The following is a 19,686-nucleotide window of genomic DNA, read 5'->3' as shown; positions in this document are numbered from 1 at the left end:
GGTTTTGTTTTAATGGTAAAGCCGGCCGTAACGCACACGTCGGACGGTGACCCCGGTGGGTGGAGAGGCTCGGTTTTACTCCCAGGAGGCCGATTTGGGGGCGGCGCTGGTCTGGGTCCGCCGGCGAGAAGCCGTTTTAAGCTTCGCGGCGGCCGCTTCCCCGGTTCGGCTTTGACCGGTTGGTAGGCAGGCCGGTCAACGACCAGGTCGGATCCGTTGACCCGAGTCGGTTCCGACCGATCCGGTTCAGCTGATCCGACCCGGGTCAACGACCGGGCCGGATCCGTTGAACCGGGTCGATCGAACGGCCAAGGCCGGATCCGTTGACCTGGGTCGGTCCGATCGACCCGGTTCAGCTGATCCGACCCGGGTCAACGACCGAGCCGGATCCGTTGACCCGGGTCGGACCCGACCCGGTCCGGATCCGCTCCTTTATTATTATTTTTTAGTTTTTTTATTTTTTATTTTATTTTATTTTATTTTAAAAAAAAATTTTAAAATTTTTTTTCTTTTTCCTTTTTTTTTTTCTCCTTCCCTTTTTTATTTATTTTATTTATTTAAAAAAAGGTTTCGTATTTTATTTTATTTTTTTATATTTTTTTTTTAAAAAAAAATTTTTATGTGATATATTGTTGTTATTTTAATCTAATGTGATATTATTTTGTAAGTTTTTGTCTTATTTAAATTAAACAAGCCTGAGGTTGCGCGGTAGCATTTTGCATGTTAGTTTATTATCGCTGTATTATTATGCATGATTTTAATACAATCGCATGAATTGTTGTGTTTTGAATGTCATCTGACTTAGTTAAGGTTAGAACCTTAGGTTGCATGAATTGTTGTGTTCCTGACTGCTGATCGTTCCTGATTATGCACTCGCTTGATCACCTCACATGTTAGGAGAAAGGTCCTAAAATCAATTCAAATTGCCTGACAAATGTTTTCAAAAATGAACAGGGTAAAATGGTACCGAAAGGGCATTAGTTATCCAACTAGTGTAACCAAGTCCCCGAACTCATTTAATCTCTGGTTCGTAGGAATAGGGTGATTCTCCCATCACCCTATTTGGGTTTCTAATCGACCCACCCCAAATCGATTAGTGGCGACTCCTTGATATAAACCACTTGCATGTTAAAAACTTAAACCCTAAGTCGCGATATGGTATGGGCTTGGGAGACCCAGAGTTAAGTCCCAAACCTAGACTTAGCACGTACCAGGCGAGCTCCCCTTTTTTGCATGTTCGATAAAAAAGGGCTCGGGAGTTCGGTCGCGACAGACTGGCGACTCCGCTGGGGACTTGCATTTTTTTCAAAGTGGACTTAAGCCAAAAATTTATCCTGTTCAAAATGATTTTTGTTTGGCAGCAAGGACTCCAGGTATGATCCTGACATTAAGGTGTTATTTGTCTTGCAGGTTCGAATTGATTGTTTATAATTTGTTGTGCATGCTTTAATGATTTAGCACTACACAGATTGCACACACAACCACGCCCTTGCGGACCTGGGCCGCGATAGGGCATCTTAGGATGGTGTTAAGAAAGATACGACCTCGAGCGAGTCCGCGATGTAGAGGTTGCCTTTCTTTTCCCGAAATTTATTTCTAAAAAATCGTAAAGAAGTATCTTTAGCTTGCTATTCGCGTGACTATAAGATATTTCTTTCGAATTGGCCGAGGTTAAAAGGACTTGACACCAACGCGAGGCTGCGACGGTCGGGCACCCTTTAACTTCATTTTGTCAGGGCCGTCTAGATAGAAATCGAACCTCACTCCTCATGTGTATGTCATTGTGATTGCCATGGTTCAACGAAAGGTATATATTCTGTCCCTTTTCATTTTATTATCCAGCGTACTTATTCATTTGATTTGTTTTTTTAGGCCACCCGTTGATTGCATTTTATACACGATGGGAAGAGCTGATGTCCAATTTGTCCCCACTCCTAAAAAAGAGCTTCTGGCATGGTGGTAGAGGTGGCCACGGTTCGAAACCGACCGGTTCCGGTTTGGAACCGGCGGTTCCGGTTCGTGGCCAAGCGTGAACCGGAACCGTAACCGCCTCTAGCGGTTCCGGTTCGGTCGGGAACCGTACGGTTCGAGTCCAGTTCGGTTCGGAACCGGTTCGGCTCGGTTCCTATTTTTTCTGTTTTTTTTTCCTTTTCCTTTTCTTTTTTTTTTTTTTCCTCCGCGGCCGGCCATAGCGGCCGGCGCGGAGGTCGCCGGCCTCTAGGTGGGCGGCCCTCGCCGCGTCGGGCGAGGCCGAGCCTTGCCGGCGTCGGGCGAGCCGGCCTCGCCCGGCCAGCGAGGCCGGCCTCGCCGCGCCGGCGAGAGGCGGCCTCGCCGGCGACGCCGGCGGGCCGCCTCGCCGCCCGCGGCGAGGTCGAGCCTCGCCCGGTTGCGAGCGAGGCCGAGCCTCGCCTCGCCGGCATCCGGGCGAGGCCGGCCTCGCCAGCCCGGGCGAGGCCGCCCTCGCCGGCGCCGGCGAGGCCCCTCGCCCGGACGCCGCGACCTCCGCGCCGGCCCGGCCATGGCCGGCCGGCGGCACGGGAGGAAGAAAAAAAATTAAAATATAAATTATAATTTTAAAAAACAGAAACAAGGAAAAAAGACAAAGAGAAAAAGGAAAAACAGAAAAGGAAAAACAGAAATGAAAATAAAAAAAATTAAAAAAATACTATTCTTGTGATAGAACATTATTCAATATAAATTGTGATTAAAATGTAAATTGTACTCAAATTTGGGGACAAAAAGACAAGAGAGAAAGAGAGGGCTTCAACTTAATAAATTATCGTTAAGCACATTACAATTCGTTACAACGATCTTAAAAAAAAAGGAGTACAATATATATACCCTAAAATTATCCCAAAACCTAAGCATTCCGTGCGCAGGGGACCAGAGAGGTCACATATCGTCGGATTATATTTCGGTTTCCCTAAGCTCACGTGGGCGTACCGGTATGAGAAACAAGAGTTCCCGAAATATTTGCCAACTCCAATAGTTCTTTTACCCTCAATCGTCACTACCCGTTCCAGTACCGATAGTGGTAGCGGTAGTATCTCCGTCGTTAAAGAATTCGGATTCATTATTCCGATCTATCTCTTGTTGCCGGTATTGAGCCTTCGTCCAATCAGCAACACAAGCTTGCATCTCCACGATTACGGATATAATCTTGAACGATGTTCGTTCAAAATATTACCTCCCGCACTGAATGCTTGTTCGATGTGCAACCGTAGAACAAGGGGTTGAAAAAATCTGTTTTGCAATAAGAGAAAGGATTGGGTATTGGCTTGCGTGCCTCTTCCACCAATCCAAAATAAAAAAATCTGTACCACCTTCTGGCTTGGTAAACTCAAATAAAATGGTTAGATAACTCTCTAATTCAGAAATATTTCCTATTACTCCCTTTTGTTTTTTTGTCTATGTAATAAAAGTTGGTACCCTCTACTAATTTTACTGTCTTGTCATTTTGTATCTCCGTAGATTGAGAAGATCTAATATCACCTAAATTATATTTAGTATAAAATTCATTATATAATGCTATTACTACGTTTTTAACCTCACGTACTATGGTTGTAACATTTGTCACATCATAATGTAAACATTGATAATACGCACGCAAAAAATCATTTAAGCCATCCAATTTGCAACGCGGATCAAAAACACAAGCAACTAAATAAATCATGGGAATTTCACTATAATAATGAAGCCATTTCATTTTCATTGCAACTACATAGATTTTGTAATTCAACATCATTTTCATATTCATCAAAAGTTCCGACAATATTAGTACACTCTACTAAAAAATAAATGTGTAGTAGGATAATAAACACCAGACAAAGTATAAGTTGCATCATTAAAAACCTTTAAAAGATCTAAAATTTTTTGGCAAATATGCCACTCTTGTGAGTATAAATTAATCTCAGGTATATTATTAGAAATGAATGCACATAATAAATCTTTATATGCTAAAGATTCACTAAGCAAGTGGAAAGTAGAATTCCAACGAGTTGGAACATCTCTTGGAAATCTTTTTGGCTTTTTGCCATTATCTCTACAAAATCTACCCCATTCTTTCATTTTTTGGGATGTTTCCATAAAAAATTGAATCGCTTTTTTATTGGTTGAAGAAAAATATCAAGAGTTTTCAAACCATCTTGTACACATAAATTTAAAACATGACAAGCACATCTAATGTGAAAAAATTTTCCACCAAAAGCGGGTTTACAAATATTTTCTAACTCGGCAATTGAAGCGGTATTTGCTGCGGCATTATCAAAACCAATTGAAAAAATTTTGTTAAGCAAATAATATTCTTCTAAAACTTGCCTAATTAGTCTATAAATATTATTTGCCGTATGATGATCATCGAAAACTCTAAATGCAATAACTCTTTTTTGAATAGTCCACTCGTCATCTATCCAATGACATGTTATGCCCATGTAAGAATGATTTTGCCAATGATCACTCCAAATATCACTACCTATATGCACGCATCCATTAAATTGCATAAAAAAGTTTTGTAAATCATTTTTTCCATTTTTGTAAAGATCTTTAATTACTCGTTTAGTTGTATTTCTAGAAACACGTTTTGCTTGTGGAGCACATGCTTTTTGTACAAATTCATTAAAACCAAATCTTTCTCCAAAATTAAATGCTAAATGCTCAACGGAAATAAATTTGCCTAATTCTTCCTTATAAGTTTTTTCATTAAAACGAAATAAAGGGGAAGTGTTAGGATTGACGTACCAGAAATTTGTTGTTGCCCGATATCGATTCCCGTTTCGGTTGGATGTTTGCTCATAAGATGTCGTTTAAATGTTCCATATCCTTGTCCACCTGTATATTTATATATTTTTCCAATATATTTACAAATTATATCATACCTTTTTTGATCGATATCAAACCTTTCCATTTTCGTGAAGTGATTCCAAATGTCGGATGTAAATTCCCGTTCCGCTTCCTTTGTTGTAGATATTTCAACAGGAGGATGAAAACTTTCTTGCGTCGGGGCGCGCTCGACATCGTGAAAAATGTTGATTTCATCATCTTGAAAATCTGCATATTCACGAGGATCAAAAGAATGATGGGATTCCGTCGCGATATTCTTACCTTTGCCAGTTGGCACTCGACTTCCACTTGCCATTTTTCGAATGGATTGAGAGAATTGAGCGGATTAATTGGGAGAATTAAGAAAGAATTGCGTGGATTGAGAAAATTGAGAGAATTTCAGAGAATTTGAGAGAATTTCGAGTATTGAGAAAATTTGAGACTTGAGAGAAGAGAATTTGAGAGAATTGTGTGTGTATTGTGAGAATTTGAGAGAATTTATAGGAAAAAAATAGAAGAAAATTTAGAATTAAAAAAAATAAAACATAACCGTTGCAAAATTGCAACGGTTATGTGTTTTTTTTATTTTTATCAAAATGCCTGTTGGGGCGTAGCCGTTGCCCCAACGGGCTGCAAGCCTGCGGCGCAGCAGGGCCTGCACGTCTGCAGGCCCTACTGCAAATAAATCAAATTTTTTTTTTTTGTTGGGCCGTCCGTTGGCCCGTTCTCCTCGTGGTGCAGGCCGTTGCGGCTGTGGCCCGCACGTGCAAGCTCAGGTATAGCTTGCACCGGCAGCTTTTTTTTTTTTTTTTTTTTTTTTTTTTGCGTAACTGCCCGAACAGGACCGTATGCCACGGGCCGGTTGCGGTTCCGAACCGCGGGCCCGGTCAACGGGCCGGGCCCGGGTTTGACCGGGCCGGTTCCGGCCCGTGGCCACCTCTACATGGTGGGACCGACTCGATCAAAATGGCCAACAGTATGTTAAAACAAGAATTGGTCGCCTACTCCCCTTGCTCAAAATCAACATCCATTTTGGCATGATGCAAGCATTAGCACATTTCTGGTGTCCACAAATATCCACTTTCATATTCGGTAAGTTTGAGATGACCCCAACCCTGGAGGAGTACAGCGTTGTCATTGGAAAGCCTTTGGGATCCGAACTCATCAAACCACTTTTGGGTGTGTCCCTCTGTCCGGATTATCCCGGCTTTTATGAACCGATAGCAATACCGTGAAAAGAGTCGTTAAAGCCTATTGCAATGCCTGCCCCTGATTTTTCCTAAATGAACGTTTTGAAAGTCAACCCATGAGCCAAAAAGCTAAAATTTTTATTCTTGCTTTTGTTGGGTGTGTCATTTTCCCCCATCGCAGAAATTCAATAAACCGTTCAATTGCGTATGTGGCCAAACAAATTTGCACCGGCTTGGGTTATGTTAACTCGGTTCTAGCATAAACATTTTTGTCTCTGAACCGTTTTAAACAAAATGATGATAAAATTATGCGGGCTGCCCCAGAGATTTTGCAAATCTGGTTTTTATCTCATTTGAGAGGTTTTGGGCATCTCATGCAGCTTTTTGAAGTCGATGACTTCATGCACCCGATTCAAAGGTTCGAGGTTTTAGAAAATAATTCCCCTCATAAGGATTACTCTACCTGGGTAGATTTTTTGAAAGACCCCGATCCCGAGGCTTTCTTGTGGCATGCTAAATGGTTCCATGAGGGTCAGGTTCGGTATGCTCACCAGTTTCACAATCCTGTCCCTTTGCTCAGGTTATCTGGCATCACTTCATACTACCCCTACCGGGTAGCTCGCCAGTACAGGGCCCTCTAGGAGATCCCGCCACCTCTCACGATAGATTTGCTTCGAACCCGATTCACTCGCTCAAATTATAATTACGCTGACGAAATTGGTGTCATCCAGAGAAGATGGACTGAATGTCAACCTGAGATCATTCTGGTGCCTAAACTATTGAAAGGGCAAGAAAAAGTCCACCATGCCTCTTTATTCTACATCATACATCACAAAATCCCGGCAGAGCTACAGCCAAAAGTCCCGGATGTACCCAACAAGCCCAGTCGCCAAACACAGATCGACCAGCTCGAGAGGACCGTGGGGACGAAGGATACGCTTATTGCGGAGCTTGTCCGTGAAAATAAACGGCTCCGAGAGACTGTAGCTTCCCCATCGTCTATAGAATGAGCATCCGGGAAAGGGCATCTTTTTGTTAAAAGCCCTGTCTTTTATATTTCCCTGTATTTATGTTTAGGAGTTTTGAATATCTCCTGTAAAAATGTTTATGGGTTGTACAAATGTTAATATAACTCGGGCCGCTTTTTATACTTTAAATAATTTTTTGCCCCTTCACACTCACCGCGCCTTCGGCCCGGTGGTATCCGGGGATGTAGCCTCGGGGTCCGAGGCGGCCCGGGTTCGAACCCCGGACGCCACCAGTAATGATATATAAATAAAAACTTTTTTTTCTCTCTTTTTTCTTTGCAAATAAGTACATTATGCAATAATAATATGACTAAGTCATAGAATGATTCTTTATTGGGCTTTATACTTATTCATATACGCGTTTTCACAGGTAGTTACAAAAAAATGGCCGAAGAAAATGTCCGCCTCAATAACATGGAAGATGATATGAAAATGGTCATCAATGCGATCCAAAATCTCACAAAGCAGGTAGAATCCATTCATGGCAAGCTCACACCTACGCCTGCGCAAGCTTGAGGTGGTGTTATCACCACCGTCTCACCGAAAAGACAAAGCCTCTGCCAAAGAACAATAAAATGCCCTCGCTAGAGGACGATCCTCTTTCCCTTGTCTGTCGGGAAGCTTGAACCCGAGCCGCACCGGTGACGGAACAGACAAACGCCTTGCAAAGGTCGAAGAAATGCTCAAACAGACCTACAAGGCCCGCAACATGCTGTTCCACTTGACTGTCCATATACAAACGGGTCAAAGTACCGTAAAAATTCAAGATGCCTGGAATTCGAGAAGTATGATGGCACTTCATGCCCCAGACATCATTTGCACATGTATCATGTGCGGATGACCTAGTACGTTGACAATGAACCCCTCATGATTCAGACCTTTCAAGCGAGTTTAACGGGGCCAGCCTTGACGTGGTATATGTCGAAGGATGTGGATACTTTTAAGTCTTGGGATGATGCCGCTGATGCATTCCTCAAGCAATATCAGTTCAACCTTGACGTCACATTCACTCGTGACGATCTGGAACGCACGGAAAAGAAGAAGAGCGAGTCATTCAAGGAGTATGCCACCAGATGGAGGAACTTGGCCGCCCAGGTTACCCAACAGCTCATTGATCATGAACAAGTAAAGTTGTTCATAAAGTCGCTTCCATACGAATACGAGACACCGCCCGGTTGGCGCCACCGCTCTTGAATCCCTTAATCGTCTCGTCCCAGGGGTGAACGAATTGAAATGGGACTACGTGACGGATGGTTCACGCATCCCGCTTCCACAAGTAAGAGACTCCACACACGAAAAGAGAAGGAGCCCTGACGGATGGAAACATTGCATATACCCGCACTGCTCATCCTCCCGGACAAAAGTGTGACAAGTGAGCAAGAAATTACCTCAAGTCGCCAAATTCTCGGAGGCAACATAAGAAAAGACAATTCACTCCACTGCCTGGATCCCCTTCTCAAGTCTTGGCCATACTCCGGAAGAAAAACCTGCTTTCTACCGAACCAAAACGACCCAACTCAGAAAGCTTTTCGAATTATGATCCGTCAAAAAAATGTGACTATCACATGGGCGAAGTAGGGCATTCAACTGATGACTGCTATACCCTCAAACACCGAATCCAAAACTTGCTCGACACCAAAGCCTTTTCATTTCAGACATCCAAGCCAAACATACAGAACAACCCGCTACCCGAACATGAGGACAGAATCAATGCCATATCTACTTTCAACGCCTGTCGATTCAAGAGTGAGAGAGTACGCACTGTTGATGTTTATAATGCTCTAGTGAGAGCAGGGTATTATCCTACTGGTGAAGTTGTGCCCCTGTCCCTAATGAAAGAAAGGGTTGCCAGCATGGCGAAAGCAGGTTTGATTGTGTACGCCGACTGTACCGATATAGTAGCCACCATCTCTGAGGTTATCATCGACTGGGACAAAGAATTTTAAGCATTGAATGCCGAAACAAGTGAAACCATCCCCACGCTTGTGAACGAACCTTTGTCTGACAGCCCAGACGAGGAGGAGGAGCTGACGATTGAGGTACCCTTACCCGCAGAGCATATAGTGATCGAAATACCTCAGCCCTACTGGTACGAGAATGACAAAGCGGTCCCATGGTCCTACGAATTGGATGTGGACCTAATCACCAGGTCAGGACGAACGTATGCCCAAGCCGACGCTCAGCCTCCGAAGCCTGTTACCGATGAAGAAGCCAAAGAGTTCCTGGCCATCGTCAAAGCCAGTGAATATAATGTGGTGGATCAGCTACGTAAGTTGCCCGCTCGATTTCCTTATTAGAGCTCCTCCAACGTCCGTAAAGCATCGTAAAGCTCACGATGAAGGTACTCACCAAGTAAACGTACCCGGAGACAATCGAGCATGACAAGCTAGAAGCATTTGTGGGGTCTATCCTTTTGAAGGATCGATAACATTCTCGGAGGATGAATTTCCCGCCGAAGGAAGGGGACATACTAAAGGCCTCTACATTTCGTCAAATGTAGAAACTCCCACGTAGCTCGAGTTCGATAGACAATGGAGTCTGCATCGAATATCCGCCCACCGGCAACCTTGCGCCGTCTTAATGTGGACACATCTAAGCTCCGTGCCTCCAAAACATCCGTCCGAGCTTTCGACGGAATGAAGAAAGACACTGTGGGTGAGATCGACCTCGATGTCCAGATTGGCCCAACAGTATTCAGCATCCTGTTTCAAGTAATGGACATCCCCACTGCCTTTAGCTTTCTACTTGGCCGACCCTGGATTCACTCTGCTGGAGCTATACCTTCAAGCCTTCACCAAAGTGTAAAGTTTGTGGCCAAAGGGAAGCTGATCACGGTCCTTGGAGAGGAAGACCATCGGATCTACCAAGAAACCGCCATCCCGTATGTCGAACCAAGTGGCAAAGTCGAATCTAGCTATCAGTCCATCGAGCTCGTTTCGACTGTGCATGGATATCGAGGAACTGCTCCTCTTGTCCCCGATATGTCAAAAGCCTCGGTCATGGTAGGGAAAGTTATGGTTGAGAATGGCTTCACCCCAGGTCAAGGACTCGGCAGAGGAGGCCGGGGCATTCGAGAGCCTATTCAGGCTGCCAAGAATCACCGTACTGCTGGTCTAGGGTATCGTGGAGGAAACCCATCGGCCAACAAGGGGCATATAGCGGGTCAAGTCGGTTTGCCACTTCCCCATATCCGGGAAACTTTCCCATCACCTGCTAAATTACTGCAGGATGAAAAAATTTATCTGAACCTCTCAGGACAATCAGGAGAGGGGTTCAAGCATCCTGCCGAATCTTCAAGTCAGCCGAGCTCCTCGATGCTTCCCATAAATGTCGCTGTTGACCGACATCGGAACCTAGACAAGCTACCGATTGAGGAAGATTGTGGACGAGAAGAAACGCTGGATAATGTGGTCAACCTATTTGACGACATCTTTATAGGAGCCATACAAGAAGGCTCGGCCTCTCAGACAAGTATGAACCCGCCTGATTTATTTGCACGTTTGCAGTGTCGTTTAGGCGAGCTACGAGATTTGCTTGCGTCATTAATGGATACTATCGGTCAAATCTCGGATGTATTACTGCCGTTTCCCGATCAGGAGCAGGTGACCCAAGTAAATCATCCCGAAGAAAACCCGCCATCGGGAGCCCTTCCCGACACGACTTAGCGAGAGGTCCAACTCCTACAGTGGCAGGGCAATGTACGACGATACTCGCCGGTTCCCAAATCCATGGATGTGATATTTTCTATCCTTTTGCGAAAGGGGCTGATCACAAGGAAGCCAAAACACCCTACTCCTGAATACTTCATTAACTATGATCCCTCCAGATCTTGTGACTTTCACTTAGGAGAGGTCGGGCACTCGCTGGATGATTGTGACGCTCTGAAGAATAGAATTCAAGATCTACTGGATGCTAGGGCATTCACTTTTCGTGCCCCATGGTTGTGTCATGGTGAAGATAACCTCTTGGTGGTACCTAGCCTTCGTGACGCTGCCCCTGAGCTTTCTGATAAGGCACGCAAGGGAAAGAAAATTATGGATACCCTGGGCCAACCCAGTGGTAAGTTCGATTATTACGTTGACTACCAGATGCCATCAAGTTTTTATGAAGACCAACAGAACAGCATTCCTAGCGGATGGGACGACATGGAAAAGCTGACACCAGTGAAGAAAAGAGCCGATGAGCTAGATCTCTGGAACGATGATTTCGAAGATTTCTTCGTCGGCGCAATAGACGAAGGACCGGTGGAGGGAAAGGGCGCAAGCCCGCTTGAGTAGAATTCCTCTTCTCCTTTCTGCATGAATCCCTGGAAAAGGGGCTATCCTTGTATTTTGTTTTTTGTAGTCATTTCTGCTGGAAGAAATGTCTTTTTGAACTCACCCTCTTTTGAGGTTGTAAATCTGCGTATTGTAAATAAATAATGTTTTGAGAGCATGAGGTAGTATACCAAACCGGCCCGTTGATGATATCCAGCCACGAAAAGGAAAGTATTCTGAGGCCCGGGCTATCTCATGCTTCCTCGTTTTTTTTTTAAAAAAAATTATTTTTGAAAATCAAAGACGTTTCAAAAAAAAATGTCTTAAGTGGAAGAGGACAATGAAAAAATCTATATCCTCATTTGTTTTTCTAATCAAGTTACCCTGTGTTTCAGGTATAATCTTGCGACTTGCGAGGGAGTTAGTACGGTCCAGCCTGATGATGTAGATATTGACGGCAGCGATTCTGACGATTCAAGCGATGACCCCGCTGAAATCCAAAGAAATTGGGAGCAATATGAACAAATCAAACCCCTTACAATCGAAGATATTGTTACCATCAATTTGGGTGGTACTCAGGAGCCAAAAGAAGTGAAGATTGGGGCAAACCTTCCCGAAGAGAAAGCCACACGTTTGACTGCTCTCCTCAAAGAGTATCAAGACGTCTTCGCATGGTCTTATTCTGATATGCCAAGACTGGACCCTCGGATTGTGGAGCACAGTTTGCCTACTAATCCCGACATGCCTCCCAAAAAGCAAAGGTTACGAAGGACCAAACCCGAACTGTCGAAAAAGATCGAAGAAGAAGTGATGAAGCTGTTGAAAGTAGGGTTCATCGAAGTTTCGTAATACCCTGATTGGGTAGCGAACATCATACCAGTGAAGAAGAAAGATGGTCGAATTCGAGTTTGTGTGGATTACCGCGACTTGAACAAGGCCAGTCCAAAGGACGACTTCCCGCTCCCCCACATAGATGTCCTTGTGGATAGCACTGCTGATTTCGAATTATTTTCTTTCATGGATGGATTCTCTGGATACAACCAGATAAGGATGAACGATGAAGACAAGGAGAAGACGGCGTTTATCACTCCATGGGGGACTTTTCACTACAGGGTTATGCCTTTTGGTTTGAAAAATGCTGGGGCAACATACCAACGTGCTATGGTCACTCTCTTTCATGACCTGATGCACAAAGAAATTGAAGTCTATGTCGACGACATGATCGCCAAAACCAGGTGCGGAGAGGACCACATTGAAGCTTTGAAGAAGCTATTCAGCCAGTTGCGTGAATTCAAATTACGTCTGAACCCTGCAAAATGCATATTCAGGGCGACCTCTAGTAAGTTACTCGGATTCATCGTGAGTAGCAAGGGGATTGAGGTCGACCCCTCGAAAGTCAAAGCAATATGTGAGTTGCAACCCCCGTCCACAGTTAAGGAAGTCAGAAGCCTTTTGGGAAGGTTGAACTACATTGCTCGGTTCATCTCCCAACTATCTGAGACTGCGCGGCCTTTCTTCAAACTCCTCAGGAAAGGCGCTCAAATCAACTGGGATGAAGATTGTCGGGAAGCATTTGAAAAGCTGAAGCAGTATTTGATGAGTCCCCCGGTACTAATCCCACCAGTTCCAGGGCATCCTCTAACTCTCTATTTAACGATTCACAGTGAATCATTAGGAGCCCTATTGGCCCAGAGCCACCCCGACGATGGAAAAGAACGAGCCATCTATTATCTGAGTAAGAAGTTCACCGTTTCGGAACAGAATTATTCCGAATCAGAAAAACATGCGTCGCATTGGTGTGGGTGTTGCATAGACTCCGACAATATACTTTGCACCACCGTTCGTCTCGTAATCGAAAACGACCCTATCCGGTATTTGCTCAACCGACCAAAGCATTAGTGGGAAAATTAGCTAAATGGCAGCATTCTAATTTCGAATTTGACATCCAAACGTCATCGCAGAGGTCGTGAAAGGCCGGGTGATCGCCGATATGCCGGCCGAATGCCCCGGGGAAACGCATGAGGATGGTCTTCCAGGATGATCGCATTTTATCAACGGAGGAACACACATGGACCATGTTTTTCGATGGAGCAGTAAACCTGTCTGGCTCTGGCACTGGGGCGGTCTTGATATCCCCGGATGGGAGCATTATCCCGTGGCCGCGAAATTGGTGTTTCCTTGCACCAACAATATAGCCGAGTATGAAGCATGTATTCTCGGTTTACAAGCAGCAATTGATATGAAAATATCCAAACTAAAAGTGTTCGGCGATTTTGCCTTAATTATACTCCAGACGGTGGGTGAATGGAAGACCAGGGATACTAAACTAGTACCCTATCGTGACTATCTGGAGGAATTGATTTCAGAATTCAACGAGATCTCGTTTGACTACCTATCTAGATCTCATAACCAATTCGCCGATGCACTGGCTACACTATCATCCATGTTGCAGGTTACCAATGGTTTGGAAATAGAATCTCTGAAGATTGAAGTCCTAACCAGACCGGCCCATTGCATGACCTTGACTGAAGAACCCGATGGTAAACCATGGTACTACGATATCATGAACTACATCAAGGAGCAGCAGTTCCCTGAAGGGATTAGCTCTACAGACAGAAGGTACATAATGAAAATGGCGACGAAGTTCTTCGTCAGTGGTGAAAGCTTGTACAAGAGGTCCTATGATTCTATTTTGCTAAGATGCGTCGATGCAACCGAAGCAACACGAATTATGCAGGAATTGCATGAAGGAGTATGTGGTCCACACATGAATGGATACATGTTGGCTAGGAAAATAACAAGACTAGGCTATTACTGGCTTTCCTTAGAAAGCGATTGCATCCGACACGTTCGAAATTGTTACCGTTGTCAGATCCATGGAAACAAGATAAATGCCCCACCAACTGAATTACATCAGTTATCTGAGCCATGGCCATTTTCAATGTGGGGCATCGATGTGATCGGTCCAATTAATCCGAAAGCATCAAATGGACATCGCTTTATCTTGGTCGCAATTGATTATTTTTCCAAGTGGATCGAGGCTACGTCATATGCCAATGTCGCTGCTCGGAATGTGATGAAATTCATCAAGCGGGATATAATCGCCCGCTATGGCGTCCCTGGAGCCATAGTTACAGATAATGGGACGAATCTGAACAACAAGATTGTTGATGATTTACTCAGTGAATTCAAAATCCGCCATTTGAATTCGTCTCCTTATCGTCCCCAAATGAACGGAGCTGTTGAGGCTGCCAACAAAAACATCAAAAAGATCTTAGCCAAAACTGCTGAGAACTACCGAAATTGGCATGAAAGATTGCCTTTCGCATTAATGGCTTACCGAACATCAATTCGGACATCTACCGGGCAACCCCTTTTTCCTTGGTGTATGGCATGGAAGTCCCCGCCTGTTGAGGTAGAAATCCCCTCACTCGCGGGTATTGTCCCAAGTGAAACCTGTCTCGATGCGTAATGAAAGCGAAGAAAGATTGGAGCAAATGAATATGATTGATGAAAAGCGATCAAGGCTCTTTGTCATGGGCAATGCTATCAACAGAGGGTAGCCAGATCGTTAAACCGGAAGGTACGCTCCAGACACTTTGAAGCAGGCGATCTTGTCCTAAGAAAGGTGCTACTACTACCCCCTGAGCTTGGAGGTAAGTTCGCTCCTAACTATAAGGGTCCCTATGTCGTGAAAAAGACACTCTCGGGAGGAGCTTTGATTCTGACTGAAATGGATGGACGCCAATTCTCCAACCCGGTCAACTCGGATGCTGTGAAGAAGTATTATCCTTGAAATAACTTCTGTGTCCCAACTTATAACAAGGGAATTGGCAGAAAAGTTATTGACAAGGACATTCTTGGTGGCAAATCTAACCGGAACGGATTTCGCACATGACAAAGTGACTTCAGGGCCGATCCTGACAATCATGGAAGTCTCAATGGTAGTCACGCCCATATCCGTCAAAGACCTTTAAAGCATAAATTAGCTTTGCTGTGAAGTTCCCCATGCAAGCAATTGCACATGCCTGTGCAATCGGGAATCGGAGCATCCACGAGAAACCTCTCAACATGCTGGAATCGCATTGACACAGCATCCGCTGACAATAGAACCCTCTATTCGGGAGCACCCCTAATTATAGAGGATTTCATTCGAGCTTCGAGACCGAGAATATGGAGGAGCAGACTGAAACAGAGAAGGCTGAACAAAGTAAAGAAGAGAAAAGACTCTGCTAGCTTTGAAGGCAAAATGGAAAAAGGGTAATGTGTATCGTTCTCAATTTACCCTCAATCATCTCATTTCTAACATAAGCTCATGTTTTTGTCAGAAGGGAATTATCGACATCCGAGGAAACTCAAGGAGCTGTCAATCTAATCTCAAATGAAGGAAATTACGAAGGGTAATGTTGTATCGTTCCCAATTCCTGTCCCTCAATGAGCAGTTCATTAACACGGTCTTTCTTATTACCTGGCAGGTTTGTCTCGCCGCCATTTCAGCACAGGTAAGTATCTCTTTCCCTAAAACTCTTCTCATAAGAGTTGAAAGAATCAAAAGAAAGAGGAAACATGTTAAAGCAAATGAATGCTTAACCCTCCTCCAAGTGCATCGCATGTCTTTTGGAAAGAATTTCGCATGGTAATTTTACCTGTTTAATTCACCAATTCCCTGTGAAAATTTTGACAATTCGACGAATGGTGTCGAACTGCTCCGTTGTATTGAATGAGGTGTGTCAGGATGATGAGAGGCAATCCTTAATCTATACACATTCTCACATATCAAACCCTTGCAAGATGAGCGAAGAAGTTTCATTTCTACAAGGTAAAGGGATTTCTCGCATAAGGTACGGTAGCCAAAATGACGAGAGGCAGTTCATTTCTCTGCCCCATACACTACTGTTTATCATTTGCTTAGCCATTTGAGCCCATACACTTGGAGATTCCTTTTAAACCACCCCTGTCAAGAACCACCCCACATTGGGGCAGCTTGAGGTAAATCAGCATCACAGGGAGAATTCAAATTCAAAAGGAGCAAGAAGAGCGTCCCTCCCTTTCGATCACCGCCCTTGTGACTTCGGCCTCGTCGTTTTCACGGATCCGGTGGTCCTCGAAAGAGTTTTCCAAGACAAGCACACCATCGACGGCTGAACAGTCGAGGCTAAGAGGGCTTTGTCAAGAGAGGAGCAGCAAACTAAAGCTTGTCCAAAATGCCAACATCTTGTTGATAACAGTGATGAGCAAGACAAGAAGGATGAGGAGTTTGTAATATCTAAAATTTTCTATGATCATCGGCTGCAACAGCTCTCACAAGGTGACAAAGATGAATAGGAATTTTCTTGCTCTCATTTGCATTAATCTTTGAGTATTTTTATTGCAGATGAACTCTCACGATAATTTGAGTGCCCTAGGATGACGAAGAGCAATTCTTTTTCTATCCCATACACTTATATCCCTTGCTAACCCAATTGAGCCGGCAATTTCATTTCGTACCAACCCAGTTGGTGATCATCCCCTACACCGGGGCAAGGCAAAAGTCACCACAGCTTGAGCATCAGGGTCCGAAGTACCGAATCAAGATGAAGACTCCAAGAGCCTAATAACATTGTTCTGCTCAAGTTTGTTTAGGCTAGTCCTGACAACACCAAAAGAGCAGCAATAAAATGCTGAAAACTAGGGGCATGAAAAAGCAGTGTGCCTGGTAAAAGCAAGGCCAATGCCCATGAATAAAAAAACAAAGAAAAAGAAAAAGGAGAAGAAGAAAAACGATGAAAAGACGACCCCAAAGGGTTAAACTTGAGTTCTTCTTCGATACAAATTCCTACTTTAGGAACTCTGTCTTGACAAAGATCTGTCATATGATAGATGAAGACGAGCCTATTCTTGATAAAACAATTGTAACAGAGATAGAATGGTACCCAGGAAAATGCTTGACGCAGAAGCTCCTCAAGAAAATGTTGTCAAAGATGCTAAAACACGGGATTACCCAGGGAGTTGTCCAAGAGGATCCTGATGATGAAGAAAAGACATGATGACAATGCCAAGATGATCACCAACTCTCACCCTTACACACATTTTTTAGCCTAACGATCTTTTCGTTTCTCAACCTGTGAACCGAGCCCACGTTACGTCCCTCAGGAAGTCTCTTCTGACTAGGACACTTGCATTAACATGGAATTTCAAATGTTTATAAACAACGCTCGAGGAAGTGCGAGCAAGACTATTTCTATCTCATTTTGCAGGGTTCTTGACTTGTAAACCCGGAAATGATTGCAGAATATTTTCTTTCATGGCCTTGACTCGGATAGTCTCCTTCGTTAAGCCATTGACCAAGCCTACATTACGACCCCGAAGAAGACCCTCGATTGGCGGCGTCGCATCGCCAGCAGAAAGCTCGACTCATGGATGTGATAACGGCCGATTGAGTGTTTTCGATGATCCCGCATTAATGGACGGGACAAATAGCCCTTTTCAATGAGAGCGAGTGGAAAGTCCTTTCTGACTGAGGATCCCTCGTTCAGCATCTCGAGAAGTCCACCTCCCAAGCGAAAATTGTCTTGATTGACCCTCGGTGGATGTTTGGTGATGCAAACATGGCAAAATCATCATGCATAAACTTTCAAATACACATTCTGGGATAGCCTAGCTTGTCTATCCTTGATAAATGCATGCATGTTTGCGCTAACTCTCTTTGACAGGTAAAATATCTTCAAAGACTCAAAGAACATATGACCTTTAGAGCGCCTCCAAAGATGTCACAGAAAATTTCTTCCGCTCCCCAAGTGGAATTGACACAGCATGCTTTTGCTGCTCAGAGTTCTAATCCCCATTGATAGAACACGAAAATTCGGGCGCTGGAGAAGCCCTCATTATCATCACGTAAGAGATGCCCCGAAAAGGTCGGGTATTCAGCAGATGATACATCAAACTTCCGGGTAAGAAATCCCGGTGTATTTCATCGATTTCTTTTCAAACTACCTGGAAGGTAAACGGGGTGTTTCTTTGAAAAGAAAAGCATCTTGACTAGCTGGTCAAGATATTTCATACGATATTCAAGAATAGCCTCAGTTGTCTATTTCTCCGATGAATACGTATGTCTTTGCACAAAGAAAAACTTGTCTGACAGAAGACACGCTCTTAAGAGGCAGGAACGTGCCCAGGTAAGTACATTTTACCCATGCCCGATTCCAAAAATTCATGTACCTACGATCTTTATGGTACCCTTGGAACATTGGATTGACCTCATTGTTCACCCTTTGAACATTGGATTGACCCCTTTGTTCATCCTCCTGAGCACAGGACTAACTCCCTCCTGCTTCACATCAAGTCTTTTCGGTACCCCTTATGATGCAGTACTTTGGTAAAGCAAAATCCACTACCAAGGTGACCGAAGAAAGGTTCGGGTCCTAGACAGACAAAATCCAGTCAGTCAAGGCGACCATAGAAAGGTTCGGGTCCTAGACAGACCAAATGAAATCCAGTCAAGGCGACCGAAGAAAGGTTCGGGTCCTAGACAAGCGATTTCCCCAGTCAAGGCGACCGAAGAAAGGTTCGGGTCCTAGACAAAAGCAATTTCCGTCAAGGCGACCGAAGATAGGTTCGGGTCCTAGACAGAGACCATTTTTCCTCAGTCAAGGTGACCGAAGACGTTCGGGTCCTCGACTACACAATATTAACTATCTGGAATTACTCTACCCTTCGGCAAGGTAAGTAGCCCCAGGTATGTTTTTATTTGCTTTAGCATGCATCATCTTATATCGCATCATACAAATGGGACTCCGGTCTCGCCAAAAATAACATTCATTGAACATGCATGGGCCAAATTTAGGTGCCATTTTATCTTTGAACGTAACCTCTGCAAGCTCAATCTCTGCGAGCTCACCTTCAAAGAGGGGCAGCTGTTGACACCTATTTTTAATTTGCCCAAAATTAATTGCACAAAATTTAGGAATTAATTTCTTTAATTCCTAAAACAAAAATATTTCAATTTAAATGCATTGCATATAGAAATTAGGTACATTTGCACTAATAGAGTCTATTATATTATAGAGTTTATTTTTTAAAAAAAAAATCGAGTCTGGCCGGGTCGGAGCTGGGCCGACCCGGCCCATTTCTTTTTCTTTTTTTTTCCTTTTTCCCCCCGGGCCCGGCCCCTTTTCCTTTTCTTTTTTCTTTTTTCCCCTTTCGCGCGGGCCCGGCCCGCTCCCCTTTTCTTTTTCTTTTCTTCCTCCCGCGCATTCAAATTTATTCTTCTTTCTTTTTTTTTTTTTTCTTCCGCGAGCTTAGGCCTCGGCCCGCCCAATGCTCTCTTCCTTCTTCCCCCCGTCGCTCTCGCGCCCCTGTTCGCCTCTGTGCTCGACGGCAGCGTGACGCACGGCGGCGCTGCTCCTCGCCGTCGCT

The sequence above is a fragment of the Syzygium oleosum genome, unplaced genomic scaffold (assembly GCF_021117445.2).
Source record: "Syzygium oleosum isolate NSW1041296 unplaced genomic scaffold, Sole_v2.1 Sole_v2.17, whole genome shotgun sequence".
Classification (NCBI taxonomy): Eukaryota; Viridiplantae; Streptophyta; class Magnoliopsida; order Myrtales; family Myrtaceae; genus Syzygium; species Syzygium oleosum.
The sequence above is the reverse complement of the archived record's forward strand: the minus strand, read 5'-3'. Positions refer to the sequence as shown.